The sequence below is a fragment of the Saccostrea cucullata genome, unplaced genomic scaffold (genome assembly GCF_032062105.1).
Source record: "Saccostrea cucullata isolate Sc308-1 unplaced genomic scaffold, CSIRO_AGI_Scuc_v1 ctg6449, whole genome shotgun sequence".
NCBI lineage: Eukaryota > Metazoa > Mollusca > Bivalvia > Ostreida > Ostreidae > Saccostrea > Saccostrea cuccullata.
The window spans coordinates 1-16,472 of record NW_026937461.1 but is presented as its reverse complement, the minus strand read 5'-3'; the positions used below and the strand labels follow the sequence as shown (position 1 = coordinate 16,472).

The following is a 16,472-nucleotide window of genomic DNA, read 5'->3' as shown; positions in this document are numbered from 1 at the left end:
GTCTGTCTTGGTCTGAAAACATGCACATAAATCGTTCATTTGATGCATCCCTTTGCTGATGCATATGTATTGTAATTTCATGCTTTAGTGACATAATGGTTAATGAACTGAACATTTAAATGTATATATCCTCTGCTTCTCACAAGCAGAAATCAAACCAAATTTGTACTTGATGCTTCCTCTGATGCCGCATCTCACTTGCATGTCTTGATTTATTAGCCAGGAGTATTTTCATTTAGATTAGTTCCAAACTGATCTTGTTCTTTATCATGCGTCATTGGACATGCTGACTCTGATGCTTATTTTGGATGCTGCATTTGACCTACATTTGTTTCTTAACTGGCTCAGAGCTCAGATTATTTTCATTATTTTGATCAGTTCCAAACTGATCTTGTTCTTTAGCGTGTATCTTAGGATGCTGACTCTGATGCTCTACCGACCTACATTTTACACTAGCTTCTATTGCCTATTTCTGGCACAGTCTCCTGGAAACCATACGGTCTACTATTTAGGTGTGATCAGGAGAAAGATATGATTTACATGTAGGTGCTTTCTTTATACAGTATTTGAATTTCTGGGTATAGCATATATGTAGCTGTGTTCTACAATTTTTGGTTGATGTCCTTTCTGACAAATGCATTTTTTTGCATGTATTTGTATATTGTCAAGTGTCTGAATTTCAATGTTTATTGTTTTCAATATTGTTAAATTAATTTTTGAATGTCCCATCTGCACACACATGTTTTTTCCGTCCACCACCCTCGCCTCGCCTCAGCTGCTCTGTCCAGACGTAGATGAAAAGTGAGTGGTTTTGTTTTCAATATTTAGGGCCCGCTTTGATTATGATCAGTTTGTCCGTCTGTCTGAGACTGTTTACCCAGAATGTATTCTCTTCTCATATCCCAAACTGGTTTAAACTGCAGTAACCTTGAACCAGTTTTCAAAAGGTCAATGTAGAAACCACATCTGCATGTTATATTATTATTTGGAGCATATTTTCTCTCATTTTAGCCCTTTAGGATGTCCAGTAATGAACAGTTTCTTGGTCAGAGGTCAAGGTCTTGTCATCTTTATCATAGTGAACATATTTTTTCCCCTTTGCAGAGTTTTTGAACTAAAGGTACATGTTTTCTCTCATTTTAGCCCTTTCTGGCTTATACTTCACCCATATATAGTGTCTTTATACAGCTTCTAGGTCAGAAGTCAAGGTCTTGTCATCTTTATCATAGTTAGCATATTTATCTCCCCTTTGTAGAGTCCTTGAACCAAAGGTCAGTGGTGAAGAACATTTCTGTTTACATAGTAAAATCTTCCAGGGTTTATAGTCGGATATAATTTTTATACAATGACAGGAGGTTTGGGTTTTTTATTATACCAACTCTTAGCTCTATTCAGCATATATTTACTCAGTAACCTATAGAATTCCACTTCATTCAATGGTGTAGTTTAGCTTTAAACCAAGGTTTTGGTAAGATTTCAAGGTCACAGACGACATCTATGTGAATTCATTGTCAAGATCATTATTTTGTGTTCCCTTGAGCTTCATCTCATATGTCCTCCAGAGTACCAGTGGATTGAAGGTCATATGTCAAGGTCCTTTACAAAGCCCTCTCATCCTGATGTCCCTTAGGTAGAGCGAGGCCCTTTGAGATGGACAACAACTCATTGATGTTTAGTTGTATATACAACATCATGGTGTTGGGTTTATCTCATACATGCATGGAAAAAAAAAAACTACAAAAAAACAAAAAAAAACAAAAAAAAGTTATGAATAAACAGTTGAACTTCGATATCTCGAACATTGATGTCTCAAAAAGATCTTTGATACTTTTCAGTGATTTGTCCTATTGAATCCCCTATCATTTAAGTATTTTTTTTAAGGTCCCTTTAAGTTCGAGATAAAGAGGTTTGATTGTATATATTGTATTTATATATGTATATTTATTTAATCTTACAGATAGAGGGACAAGCAGTTTTTATTTTTTTCAGATGCAGGGACAAGCATGCAGTTACCAATCTCGCAGATGCAGGGATAAGCTGTAGACACTCATTTACTTCAGAGAGGCAGAGACAATTTTTTTTAATCTTACAGATGCAGGGATGTGCAGCAATAAGTCTTACAGTTGCAGTGATGTGAAGCAGTAATTAATCTTGCAGTTGCAGTGACGTGAAGCAGTAATTAATCTTACAGTTGCAGGGACGTGAAGCAGTAATTAATCTTACAGTTGCAGTGACGTGAAGCAGTAATTAATCTTACAGTTGCAGGGACGTGAAGCAGTAATTAATCTTACAGTTGCAGGGACATGAAGCAGTAATTAATCTTACAGTTGCAGGGACATGGAGCAGTAATTAATCTTACAGTTGCAGGGACGTGAAGCAGTAATTAATCTTATAGAAGCAGGGACAAACAGTTTTTAATCTTGCATTTGCAGGGACATGCAGTATTTAATCTTACAGTTGCAGGGACGTGAAGCAGTAATTAATCTTACAGTTGCAGGGATGTGAAGCAGTAATTAATCTTACAGTTGCAGGGACAAGCAGTAATTAATCTTACAGTTGCAGGGACAAGCAGATACTAATCTTTCAGATGCAGGGACAAGCAGTAATTAATCTTACAGTTGCAGGGACGTGAAGCAGTAATTAATCTTACAGTTGCAGGGACAAGCAGATACTAATCTTTCAGATAAAGGGACAAGCAGTAATTAATCTTATAGAAGCAGGGACAAACAGTATTTAATCTTGCATTTGCAGTGACAAGCATTAATTAATCTTGCCATTTCAGGGACAAGCAGTATAATTTATCTTACAGATGCAGGGACATGAAGCAGTAATTAACCTTACAGTTGCAGGAACAAGCAGTATTTAATCTTACAGTTGCAGGGACAAGCAGTATAATTAATCTTACAGATGTAGGGACAAGCAGTATAATTAATCTTGAAGATAGTTGCAGGGACAAGCAGTATAATTAATCTTACAGATGTAGGGACAAGCAGTATAATTAATCTTGAAGATGCAGGGACGTGAAGCAGTAATTAGTTTTACAGTTGCAGGGACAAGTAGTAATCAATCTTACAGAAGCAGAGACCAATCTTATAGAAGTATGGACAAGCTGTAGCCAACTCTACAGATGCAGGGACAAGCAGTATTTACTTTTTCAGAAGCAGTAGCCAATCTTACAGAAGCAAGGACAAGCAGCACCCATTTTTACTGTTGCAGGGACAAGCAGTTTTTAATTTTACAGTGGCAAGGACAAGCAGTAGCCAATCTTATAGAAGCAGGGACAAGCAGTATTTACCTAACAGAAGCAGAAGCCAATCAAACAGAAGCAGGGACAAGCAGTAGCCAACCTTACAGAAGCAGCAACCAATACTAATTAAGCAGAGCATTAGAGTGGCCACCATCACCAGTTTAACACTGACTGATTAGTCAAAGAGTCCAGACCAGAAGGATCCACCATGACAACTAATCATATGTTGGGGTAATATACATTGTTTACCTCTTGTTTATCTCCCCCTCAATTTCTTGCACATTGTGTTTATATGACAAAATTGCAGTAATATACACATTTACTGTTCTGTCTTAGTAGGGGGAAAAGATGGATTCCTAGACCTGCAGCAAAGAAGAGACCACAAAACTGAGTTCTACCTTGAAAGATGTGGTAAGATTCTTCCTTCTAACACAAACTCTTTATTATACCCACTGTTTGAAAAGTGAGTTATCAATTACAGGGTTGTCTGTCTTTCCTTCATTTTGTCCACCCATTATATTGTGAGGAAGCTATGTCTTATTTGCAACTCGTCTAATAACCACTGAGATTCAGTGAGACTTTCAGAGAACTTTTTATAACAAAGTGCAATTATGAACTCGTCTATTCTTCAGTTTGGTTGAAGATATATCTGAGTTTACCATATGTAATTGTGGTAACTGCCTTTCTTTCTTTATAATATTGGGAGTACCCAAATCTTATTTACAACTTTACCTTCAACCATTGAATAAAATTTGAGACTTAAACAGAATCTTTATTTTAAAGATTAAATGGAGGTCTTTTTATATGTTTTTGTTGTTCAAAAATTTTGGGATTTCCAAGGAAAAAATGTGTAATTTGTCATTGTACACATTAAAGAGGGTTTGTATCATTTTATTAGCCCTGTGTTCACACAACTTCTATTTTTTTAACGTCATTTTTAAAATGATTTAGAATGAGTCCCACTTTAACTTCTTGATTTTCCTTTAACAGAATACCCATCTGAAGCAGCAGAACTTTTGTCCTTTCTCTTACAATGCTTTAGAACTGTACAAATCATTTGTCAGTTTCTTTCATTGTCAAGCTCACAGAGAAGGGATGGACAGGTGGCAGCCAGCAACACATCCAGGAGGAGACCATTGTCAGTATACAGGGTAACCACCATAACAACAGGCCAACAGTGGCCAAAGTGGTAAGAAACAGGCTCCAATTGCTGCATTTTGGATTTCTCTGTTGACACAAATAAGTAACTTTTTTTGACCCCTGGAATTTTTTTCATAAACAGATTAATGATTTGCCAAGATTTGATCCTACCAAAAAGACTCAATTACTTGTCACTGAGTCAAGGAAGCATTGGAACATCATACAAGCACCAAATATATACTTTCATAACATTACTTGATGCAGATATGACCCTCTTTTAATCTTGACTTTGTATTTTGCAGAAGCAAGCAGAAACAGTACCCATGCAAAGATAAAGTAGAGACAGTACCATCCTAATATTAAGCAAAGGCAGCACCACCTTAAGATAAAGCAGAGACAGTATTCATCCTAAGATTAAGCAAAGGCAGCACCACCTTAAGATAAGGCAGTGACAGTATCCATCCTAAGATTAAGCAAAGGCAGCACCACCTTAAGATAAGGCAGAGACAGTATCCATCCTAAGATTAAGCAAAAGCAGTACCACCTTAAGATAAAGCAGAGTCAGTATCCATCCTAAGATGAAGCAAAGGCAGCACCACCTAAGATAAAGCAGAGTCAGTATCCATCCTAAGATTAAGCAAAGGCAGCACCACCTAAGATAAAGCAGAGTCAGTATCCATCCTAAGATTAAGCAAAGACAGCACCACCTAAGATAAAGCAGAGTCAGTATCCATCCTAAGATTAAGCAAAGGCAGCACCACCTTAAGATAAAGAAGAGTCAGTATCCATCCTAAGATGAAGCAAAGGCAGCACCACCTAAGATAAAGCAGAGTCAGTATCCATCCTAAGATTAAGCAAAGGCAGCACCACCTAAGATAAAGCAGAGTCAGTATCCATCCTAAGATTAAGCAAAGGCAGTACCACCTAAGATAAAGCAGAGTCAGTATCCATCCTAAGATTAAGCAAAGGCAGCACCACCTAAGATAAAGCAGAGTCAGTATCCATCCTAAGATGAAGCAAAGACAGCACCACCTAAGATAAAGCAGAGTCAGTATCCATCCTAAGATTAAGCAAAGGCAGCACCACCTAAGATAAAGCAGAGTCAGTATCCATCCTAAGATTAAGCAAAGGCAGCACCACCTAAGATAAAGCAGAGTCAGTATCCATCCTAAGATTAAGCAAAGGCAGCACCACCTAAGATAAAGCAGAGTCAGTATCCATCCTAAGATTAAGCAAAGGCAGCACTACCAAAGATAAGGCAGAGTCAGAATCCATTCTAAGATTAAGCAAAGGCAGCACCACCTTAAGATAAAGCAGAGTCAGTATCCATCCTAAGATTAAGCAAAGGCAGCACCACCTAAGATAAAGCAGAGTCAGTATCCATCCTAAGATTAAGCAAAGGCAGCACCACCTAAGGAAAAGCAGAGTCAGTTTCCATCCTAAGATTAAGCAAAGGCAGTACCACCTAAGATAAAGCAGAGTCAGTATCCATCCTAAGATTAAGCAAAGGCAGCACCACCTAAGATAAAGCAGAGTCAGTATCCATCCTAAGATTAAGCAAAGGCAGCACCACCTAAGATAAAGCAGAGACAGTATCCACCTAAGATTAAGCAAAGCAGCACCACCTAAGAGCAGAGTCAGTATCCATCCTAAGATTAAGCAAAGGCAGTACCACCTAAGATAAAGCAGAGTCAGTATCCATCCTAAGATGAAGCAAAGACAGCACCACCTAAGATAAAGCAGAGTCAGTATCCATCCTAAGATTAAGCAAAGGCAGCACCACCTAAGATAAAGCAGAGTCAGTATCCATCCTAAGATGAAGCAAAGACAGCACCACCTAAGATAAAGCAGAGTCAGTATCCATCCTAAGATTAAGCAAAGGCAGCACCACCTAAGATAAAGCACAGACAGTATCCATCCTAAGATTAAGCAAAGGCAGCACCACCTAAGATAAAGCAGAGTCAGTATCCATCCTAAGATTAAGCAAAGGCAGCACCACCTTAAGATAAAGCAGAGACAGTATCCATCCTAAGATTAAGCAAAGGCAGCACCACCTAAGGAAAAGCAGAGTCAGTTTCCATCCTAAGATTAAGCAAAGGCAGTACCACCTAAGATAAAGCAGAGTCAGTATCCATTCTAAGATGAAGCAAAGGCAGCACCACCTTAAGATAAAGCAGAGTCAGTATCCATCCTAAGATTAAGCAAAGGCAGCACCACCTAAGATAAAGCAGAGTCAGTATCCATCCTAAGATTAAGCAAAGGCAGCACCACCTTAAGATAAAGCAGAGTCAGTATCCATCCTAAGATTAAGCAAAGGCAGCACCACCTAAGATAAAGCAGAGTCAGTATCCATTCTAAGATTAAGCAAAGGCAGCACCACCTAAGATAAAGCAGAGTCAGTATCCATCCTAAGATTAAGCAAAGGCAGCACCACCTAAGATAAAGCAGAGACAGTATCCATCCTAAGATTAAGCAAAAGCAGTACCACCTTAAGATAAAGCAGAGTCAGTATCCATCCTAAGATTAAGCAAAGGCAGCACCACCTAAGATAAAGCAGAGTCAGTATCCATCCTAAGATTATCTGAATCAGGGGTTCAGGTGTTAGCAAAGGCAGCACCACCTAAGATAAAGCAGAGTCAGTATTCATCCTAAGATTAAGCAAAGGCAGTACACCCTAAGATAAAGCAGAGACAGTATCCATCCTAAGATTAAGCAAAGGCAGTGCCACCTAAGATAAAGCAGAGTCAGTATCCATCCTAAGATTAAGCAAAGGCAGCACCACCTTAAGATAAAGCAGAGACAGTATCCATCCTAAGATTAAGCAAAGACAATACCAACTTAAGATAAAGCAGAGACAGTATCCATCCTAAGATTAAGCAAAGAAGATGCAGCATCACCTTTTTTGTTTAAAGCAGAGACAATATCCATCCTAAGATTAAGCAGAGACCTAAGATTTAGCAGAGATGGTACCACCTTAAGATAAAGCAGAGTCAGTATCCATCCTAAGATTAAGCAAAGGCAGCACCACCTTAAGATAAAGCAGAGACAGTATCCATCCTAAGATGAAGCAAAGGCAGCACCACCTTAAGATAAAGCAGAGACAGTATCCATTCTAAGTTTAAACAAAGACAGTACCACCTTAAGATAAAGCAGAGACAATATAGACAGAGATTAAGCAGGGCATATCACCAGCCAGCAAGAGTATACAGAGCTGATATTGACTGAAGCTAATCCTACAGGTAACTGTGATGTAAAAGCTGCAATCTTTAGTAATAAATATATATACTGTATACCTTTTTTTTTTAATATCATGTGTGAAGTAATCCAATACCTTTCCCACTGATACTTTTCAAAGGTACTCTCAATATAAAATCAAAGTTGCTCGGCGTTCATGCAAACTGTCATGCGAGTAACTCAATTGGTCACATCATGAAACCAAAAAATTAGACAGTTATTCCTTAAATAATTACATAAATGGATTAGGCAGCAGACATAGCCTATATAAGCCCTCTCCACTTAAGATGATGTATGTGTAATAAATTTCATTTGCTGTGGGTTTTACATATATTAGCACAATGAATCATTTTATTTTAAATTTTAATTTAATTGGTAAATTAAACATTTTGCAGATGTAATTTAAACAGAATGGAGCCAATGGTACTCAGGGAGCCCAAGATAAGGTTGTTATTTGATCTTCTAATTAAGCCAGACATAAGGTGAGATGTATTGGTTCTTTTGCACATATTTTTGTTTGCTGTTCTCTCCCCTTCCCTTTCATACTTACATTACTAACAGAACTCACCTTTTTGCCCTTTTCATTTATGATTGTTTGTACCTTTTCCAAATGTGTTATTGTTACATGTCTTTGTGTGAGAATGATGTATCAAAAGGATCCCTTTCAATATATTGGAACTAAAGTAATCTTGTGTCAGTTTCTACCATTCTCAAGGGCACTAGGGATAGACAGAAGGCAGCAGATACCACATTGAGGGAACCATTGCCAGGATACAGGGTATCCACTATAACAATGGGCCAACTTAATTTGGCCAAAGTGGTAAGAAATAGACAGCAGTTTTTTTTTTTTTTTTTTGCAATTTAGATTCTGATTTTCTGTTGTAACTTTATTAAACACTGGTATTAGAACTTATTTGACTCTTTATGTAAACAGAATTACAGTTTGTCCAAATCCCAATACAAAGAATGCACTCTGACAACACTGTTTGAAAAGAAGGGTCCAGGAAGTTGAGATTGACTGAATTAAGCTAATGACTGAATAGAGGGTAAGATACAAATTATTGATTCCATTTCTTCTGCTAATCTCAACTCTTGTAATCTAAGAAATCTGAAATCTTTGTATAGGATCAACAAAAGTACCAAGAGCTAAAGTAAACTGTGTCTAAACTTTTAGATGCAGGTATAGATAGATGTCAAATTACAGATGACAATACAATGTCATTGAGACCATAACCAGGAGGTGGGGTTTCCACTATGTCAACCAGCCAACATTTACCAAAATGGTAGGAAACAAGCTTCACATGGAGGACCACACAAAGGAAAAAAAAACACTTGGTGAAGAAGAAAACCATACAATTGAAGAAAAGAGGACCACACAAGGAAGAGGACCACACAATTGAAGAAAAGAGGACCACACAAGGAAGAGGAACACACAATTGAAGAGAAGAGGAACACACAAGGAAGAGGACCACACAGTTGAAGAGAAGAGGACCACACAAGGAAGAAGAGGAGGACCAAACAAGGAAGAAGAGGACCACACAAGGAAGAGAGGACCATTGCCAAGATACTGGGTATCCACTAGAAAAACAGGCCAACATTGGCCAAAGTGGTAAGAAATAGACAGTGTTTTTGATTTTGCAATTTAGATTTTGTTTTCTGTTTTCACTTTATTAAAGACTAATACTAGTGACTTTTGACGTTGTTTACAGAATTGTAGTCAATCCCAATACAAAGAAGGGGATCAACTTAAGCCAACCACTGAAAAAAGGGTAAGATATAAATTACTAATTACATTTCTTCTGCTAATAAGAGCAAACCACACAAAGAAATCAATAACTTAGATTTAATTTTCTGTTTTCAATTTAAACTGTGTAAACTAAGCAAATCTGAAACACTTAGGAAGGTATCTAATCCAGCACAAAAGAATCAAGAGGTTTTAAAATACACAATGAAAAGAAACTGTGTCAAACTTTACAATGCAGGATCACACAAGCCAAACTGAATAAGGCTTTAACACAAAGTGTTAAGAAATAAACAAAGGTCATAACAAGGACACTGGGTTTTCACTTTTTGATAAGCTTCTACTAACTTAAAGTGGTTAAGAAAACTAGAAGCTCAAAGAATATGGAGGACTGTAATAAAGGAGTAGGACCACACAAAGTAAAAGATCTAATCACAAGTAAACTGTGTCTAAACTTTTCAATGCAGGTAAAAAGATACCACACAATGAAAAGGACTACACATGTTGAAAGATAAGGACTACACAATGTTGAAGAAGAGGACCACACAAAGAAGAGGATATCCATTGAAAGGAACTGGGTATTGGCCAAAGTGGTAAGAAACAAGCAGTTGGTGTTTTCCAATTTAGATTTTTATTTTCTGTTTTCACTTTATTTAAAACTGGTCCTAGTACTTATTTGACTCTTGATCTGTATGTTAAATAGCCCCAATCCCAATGCAAAGAATGTGCTCCATCAACACTACTTCTAAAGAAGAATCCAGGGAGTTTGGATCAACTGAAGCCAAGCACTGAATTAAGGGTAAGGTACAAATGACTGATTCCAATGCTTCTGCTTATTCTCAACTCTTGTAAACTTAAAATCTTAAATCTATCTAATCAACAAAAGTACCAAGAACATATTAGGTAAACTGTGTCGAAGCTTTTCAATGCAGGTATAGATGCCAAATTACAATGACAAGGAGACAGGGTTTCTACTATGTGGACAAGCCAACATTGACCAAAATGGTAAGACACACACTGCATGTGGTGGACCACACAAAGAAGCAAAGGACCACATGGGAAAGAAAAGGAGGACCACACAAGAAAGAAGAAGATCACACAAGGAAGAGGAACCATTGCCAGGTTACTGGGTATCCACAAAACCAACAGGCCAACATTGGCCAAAGTGGTAAGAAATAGACAGAAGTTTTTTCACAATTTAGATTAAGATTTTCTATTTTCACTTTATTTAAGACTGGTACTATTACTTGAATGACTTTTAACTCTGTTTTAAATGGAGTTTTAGTTAGCCCAAATCCCAATACAAAGAATGCAAGCTGACAACACTACTTGTGAGAAGAGTCTGGAGGGAGTTGTGATCACCTGAAGCCAACCACTGAATAGAGGGTAAGGTACAAATTACTGATTCCATTTCTTCTGCTAATCTCAACTCTTGTAAACTAAGCTGGCTTTGATCTTGAATCTTAGTATCTAATCAACAAAAGTACCTTTTAGATGGAGGTATAGATAGATGCAAAATTACAGACGACAACAAATGACAATTTGTTCATAATCAGGATGCTGGGTTTCCCTTATGTTGACAATCCAACATGGACCAAAATGGTAAAACACACACTGCATGTGGAGGACCACATATTTAAGAAGAGGACCATATGGTAAAGAAGAGGACCACACAAAGAAGAGGACTACATGGTGAAGAGGAGGACCACGTGGTGAAGAAGAGGAGGACCACATGAAGAGGAACCATTGCCAGGATACAGGGTATCCACCTAATCAACACTGACCAAAGTGGTAAGAGGCAAGCTGCATTTGTTTTTTGATTGCTATCTAATATCCTTAGTCAATCCAATAAGGACATTTATTAGACTTCTTGATTCGTATATTAACAGAATAATGGTTACACAAGCTTTGATTTCATGATCGATAACATTCCAATCACTCGCAAGGAGGAGTCCACGAAACCAAGATCCACTGCAGACAGCCATAGAAGAAAGGGTAAGATACAAATTAAATGGGCTGAATCCATGGCTTGTGCTTCTTTATACATGACTGTGACCTATGTGCTCATCTAAGCTGATGAAGAATGAATCTTTGATCTAAAATCTCAATATTCTATAATTAAGCTACTTGGAGCTTAAATAAACTATCGATTTCTTGACAATATTTCAGATGACAGCAGGAATGGACAGATGCCAAACTGAGGACAACCATTCAATAAAGACTAGGATCAAAGAAGAAGAAACCAACAGGCTAACATTGGCCAACATGGTAAGAAACAAGTTGCATATGATACTTTTGAAATTGATTGATATCTTTTATTCTAAGTCAACCCAATTAAGACACTTTTCATCCTCTTGACTCTCTTTATTTTCAGAATAATGGTTAGGCAATCTTTGATTTTGTGGCAGGGAACACATCTATCACTCTTTAGGAGGAGTGCAACCAAGAAAGATCCACTGCAGTCAGCCATTGAAGAAACAGTAAGATAGAAATTAAATATACTAAATCTGTTGTTTCTGCTCTTTCACACATGATTTGGGCATCTTTTAATGTAAATTCTCTGTCTTCAGGAAACGAGATACAAAATACTGGAAGATTACATCACCTGTCAAACAAGAACACCAAGAGCTGGACACCAGATAGCCACACAGTAGAGATCATTGCCAGAGTATAGGGAGTCTATTTTACCAGCAGCCAGTTGTTTGAGTGGTAAGAAATGATCTGCATTTTCTGTGCTATCACAATTTCTGTCTAATTAGAACACATATTTGACTCTTAACTTTCTATGTTCACAGAACAATGGTTTAGCAAGCATCAATAGCAGTCTTCCACTATCTGGGTTAGGAAAAGTTAAAAACCAGCGACAGGAAGTACTGCCAACCGGCATTGACTTTGGCCTGCAGGAAATGGTAAGAAGTAAGATCCACTCCTTGTGTTATGTAAATTTATTTCCCCTTTTCTCACTTGTAGATTTCTTTGTACTATCATTAACTGATCTGTACACATTCTGTGTTAACAGACAAGGACGATGCTGGTCTTGATCAAATCTTCCTGTTGATGGAAAAGTTTGAAGACACATTGCCTGCAGCCTACTGTAGAAGTGAGGGTAAGATACAAGCTCTACTGAATTCACTCTAAGAGATACGATAATTTTAAGAACATTAGATGTAGGGAGTTACTTTAGCTAGTCTGAATCTAGTATTCAAGAGCATTAATGTTTCAATTGGAAAGTGAGGAACTTTTATCTAACATAAAAATAAGACATAACACATATTTTTCTGTTTGAAAAATCATATTTCTTTGTCATTAAATAATGTGTTAACTTTCTTTTATTGACCTTCCTTTGTTCTTTGTTAACAGGCAGAGAGTTGGACAGACCTTCTACACCAGTCTTAGAAGAACCTGTAGGACAGAGAAGAAGATTCCAGATCAGACGTGACTTTGACCAGAACAGAAGAAGGCAAACTTTCTTCATAGGTTACTTACATCCATACACAAACTTTCTTAGTAGGTCACTTAAGTCCATATGATACACAAAATTTTTTGTTATTTATTGCATGAAATTTAATTGATCATGACTATTTTATTATTATGATAATAAATTCAGGATGTGAATTGATAGAAAATTCTTACATAATATTCATATTTTTCTGCTATTTGTCTCAATGAAATCACTGTTGGTACTATTCCTAATTGGAGGGATAAAAACCCTTAGTGATTATGATTGGTTGTTTTATACAGGAGGAAGGGAGGAATACCAGACTATCAGGACTTGGAAGAAAGAATAACAGATTAAAGGATATGGACTTGGTGAAAAATAATTGACATTTGGACATTACAGATCTCAAGCTTACATATATATATGTATGTGTGTGTTATGTTTAAGTGTGTACGAATTTATAGGGTTATTGTAAATTTTTCTTTTGGTAACCCTTGTAATGGTGTGCTAGCCCTTACAGTTTCATATTTTGTTGATTTATTTGTTAAATGATATGGCACTGTGGGGAGGGGGTGGGAGTCAGTCCTAATCCTTTTTATAATTCAGTCCAATGGAAATTTTTGGGATCCCATCACACGAGGGAGGGGTAGAAGTCAGTCCTAATCCCAATCAGTCCCATGAACGGCTTTTGAGATCCCTCTACAATGGCTACTGATCTTTGTCTAGATCACCTAATTTAATTACAGGCCTAAGATTTGAGATATTTTCATTTGATGCAACTTAGAATTAATGTGTTAAGTCTGTGTAACTGTGACCTTCAGTCCAATATTTGAGTGTTGTATTGGAATTTCAATATGGATATTTTAGTAAGGTTTGGGATTTTCAGTCTATTTAATCTTTGTGCATACACTTAAGGAGTTGTGTTTGAGCTCATTATGAGATTTATTTTGAAGAGATATTGATTATTTTGTAGTAATGACATCACATAAATTAAAGGCATTAAAGTTGAACAAATATAAATGGGTATAAGAAATGTAATGGTCTCGCTAAGGCCAAGTACTGGCATGTCAGAGGACAGAATCTACAATGTGTATGGGGAGGGGGTAGTTGTTGCAAATGTTTATGCCTTTAGAAGAATAAGGGCTAAAGGTTCCCATTTATACTGAGTTTAACAAGGGTCTATGAAAATGCACCCTTTAATATTTAGTGTTACCCAGTATTGAGATTTAGATAGTGGGAGGGTCTATGAGACTTGTTGTGTGTATTGGATTTAGTGTATTATTGGATTTAGAGAGGGAGGGGTTGTGAGACTCGTTACATACTACCCATTATTGGGATTTAGAGAGAAGGAGGGGTTGTGAGACTCGTTATATGCTACCCAGTATTGGGATTTAGAGAGAAGGAGGGGTTGTGAGACTCACAGTGCTACCCAGTATTGGGATTTAGAGAGAAGGAGGGGTTGTAGGACTTGCAGTACTACCCAGTATTGGGATTTAGAGAGAGGGAGGGGTTGTAAGAGGATGTTGGGTGTAATATAACAGAATCATTATTTTGGACAGTACATGGGCTAAGGCTTCCTGCCTACACAAAGGAATTCTTTATACCTTTATCGGCATCTGTACATACCATTTGTTTTGTCCATTTGTTGCACTGCATTTAAGAGTAGGGGTCTAGTATTTGGGAAGCTAAGGGTTACATTACAGTATCTCTATGAACTAGGGTTCAAGTATCCAAATATTTTGTAATTGCCAGTTTTCACTGTGGAAATTGTGCAATTCACTTAACTATTGAGGATTAAAGCCTGAGTCAGTGAGATGACATGTTTATGTACTGAAATTTTCTTGGATGCTAAATCGGTGTGTGCATGCTTATTGTTTTTTATGGGATTCATGTGTTCTTGAAAATTTTTAGTTAACATGAATATGTTGCTTTTCTGACATGGGTTGAGGCTCCTCATTCAAACCATATTAAAATGGAGGCTATAATATACCCCTAAAGTAGGTCACAATGACTTCTTTCTAAAAATGGCTTATTGCTGTGAGATTTTGAGAGTGGGAGGGGTTGTGAGACTTGTAGTAGTGTTACCCAGTATTGGGATTTAGGTTTGAAAGGGGATGTGAGACTTGTTACATGCTACCCAGTACATGTATTGAGATTTAGAGAGAGAGAGTGGGGGGGACTCCCAGTGCTACCCAGTATTGGGATTTAAAGAGAGGGAGGGGTTTTGAGACTATGAGCTACCCAGTCTTGGGATTTAAAGAGAGTGAGGGGTTGTGAGACTCACAGGGCAACCCAGTATTGGGATTTAGAGAGAGGGGGAGGGGTTGTGAGACTCACAGGGCAACCCAGTATTGGGATTTAGAGAGAAGGAGGGGTTTTGAGACTATGAGCTATCCAGTATTGGGATTTTAGGAAAGGGGAGGAGGATTGTGAGATTTGGTACATTGTAACCAGTATTGCAATTTAAAGAGTTTACATTAAAGCGTTTACATTCTACTTAGTATTGGGATTTAGAGAGAGGGAGGGGTTGCGAGGCTTGTTATGTACTGCAACCCAGTATTGGAATTTAGAGAAAAGGAGGGGTTGTGAGACATGTTACAATGCTACCCAGTATTGAGACTTGGAGAGAGGGAGGGGTTGTGAGACTTGGTGTTACCCAGTATTTGGATTTAATGAGGGGAGGGGTTGTGAGACTCGCAGGACAACCCAGTATTGGGATTGAGAGAGTGGGATGGGTTATGAGACTTATTATATGCTATACAGTATTGGGATTTAGAGTGGGAGGGGTTGTTAGACTATGTTACATGCTATCCAGTATTGGGATTTAGAGAGGGGGAGGGGATTGTGAGATTTGGTACATTCTAACCAGTATTGCAATTGAAAGAGTTTACATTCTACTTAGTATTGAGATTTAGAGAGAGGGAGGGGTTGTGAGACTCGTTATATGCTACCCAGTGTTGAGATTTAATGAGGGGGTTGGGTTGTGAGACTAGCTATGTGCTACCCAGTGTTGAGATTTCTAAAGAGATTTGAGACTTGTTAGACCCAGTATTGGATTTAGAGAGGAGGGCTACCCAGTATTGTGAGACTTGTTATGTGCTACCCAGTATTGGGATTTAGAGAAGGGAGGGGTTGTAAGACTTGTTATGTGCTACCCAGTATTAGGATTTAGAGAGAGGGGATGGGTCTGTGACACTCATTATATGCTACTCAATATTGGGATTTAGAGAGTGGTAAGAGCTGAGAGACTCGTTACATGCTACCCAGTATTGAGATTTGGAGAGAGGGAGGGGTTGTGATATTTGTTATGAATTACCCAGTATTGAGATTTGGAGAGAGGGAGGGGTTGTGAGACTCGTTACATGCTACCCAGTATTGAGATTTGGAGAGGGGGAGGGGTTGTGACACTGGTTACATGCTACCAAGTATTTAGATTTAGAGAGAGGGGAGGGGTTGTGATATTTGTTATGAACTACCCAGTACTGAGATTTAGAGAGGGGGAGGGGTTGTGAGAGGAGCTTGGATGCAATGTAACATCATTTTGGACAGTATATGGGTTAAGGCTTCCTGCCTATACAAAGGAATTCTTTATACTTTAATCGGCATCTGTACATGCCATTGATGAATGTAAGGCATTTGTTTTGTCCATTTGTCGCACTGCATTGAAGAGT

At 37.9% G+C, this 16,472-nt stretch overlaps 2 long non-coding RNA genes across 5 annotated transcripts; both read left to right on the top strand.

The window, feature by feature from the left end:
- Window positions 1-2,948: 2,948 nt before the first annotated feature.
- On the top strand, window positions 2,949-11,834 carry LOC134248244 (uncharacterized). Of its 4 annotated transcripts, none has more exons than XR_009988012.1 (10): window positions 2,949-3,478; window positions 3,587-3,658; window positions 8,017-8,441; window positions 8,556-8,667; window positions 8,796-9,230; window positions 10,648-10,748; window positions 10,857-11,153; window positions 11,252-11,357; window positions 11,532-11,630; window positions 11,737-11,834. It is a non-coding gene; the product is annotated as an uncharacterized LOC134248244 (long non-coding RNA). The 4 variants fall into 4 exon arrangements; XR_009988010.1 differs by having other exon boundaries at window positions 3,584-3,658; XR_009988011.1 differs by lacking the exons at window positions 2,949-3,478; window positions 3,587-3,658 and adding an exon at window positions 7,315-7,626.
- Window positions 11,835-12,166: 332 nt separating this feature from the next.
- On the top strand, window positions 12,167-12,804 carry LOC134248241 (uncharacterized). The gene is made up of 3 exons (XR_009988008.1): window positions 12,167-12,271; window positions 12,382-12,468; window positions 12,723-12,804. It is a non-coding gene; the product is annotated as an uncharacterized LOC134248241 (long non-coding RNA).
- The last annotated feature ends 3,668 nt before the right edge of the window (window positions 12,805-16,472 follow it).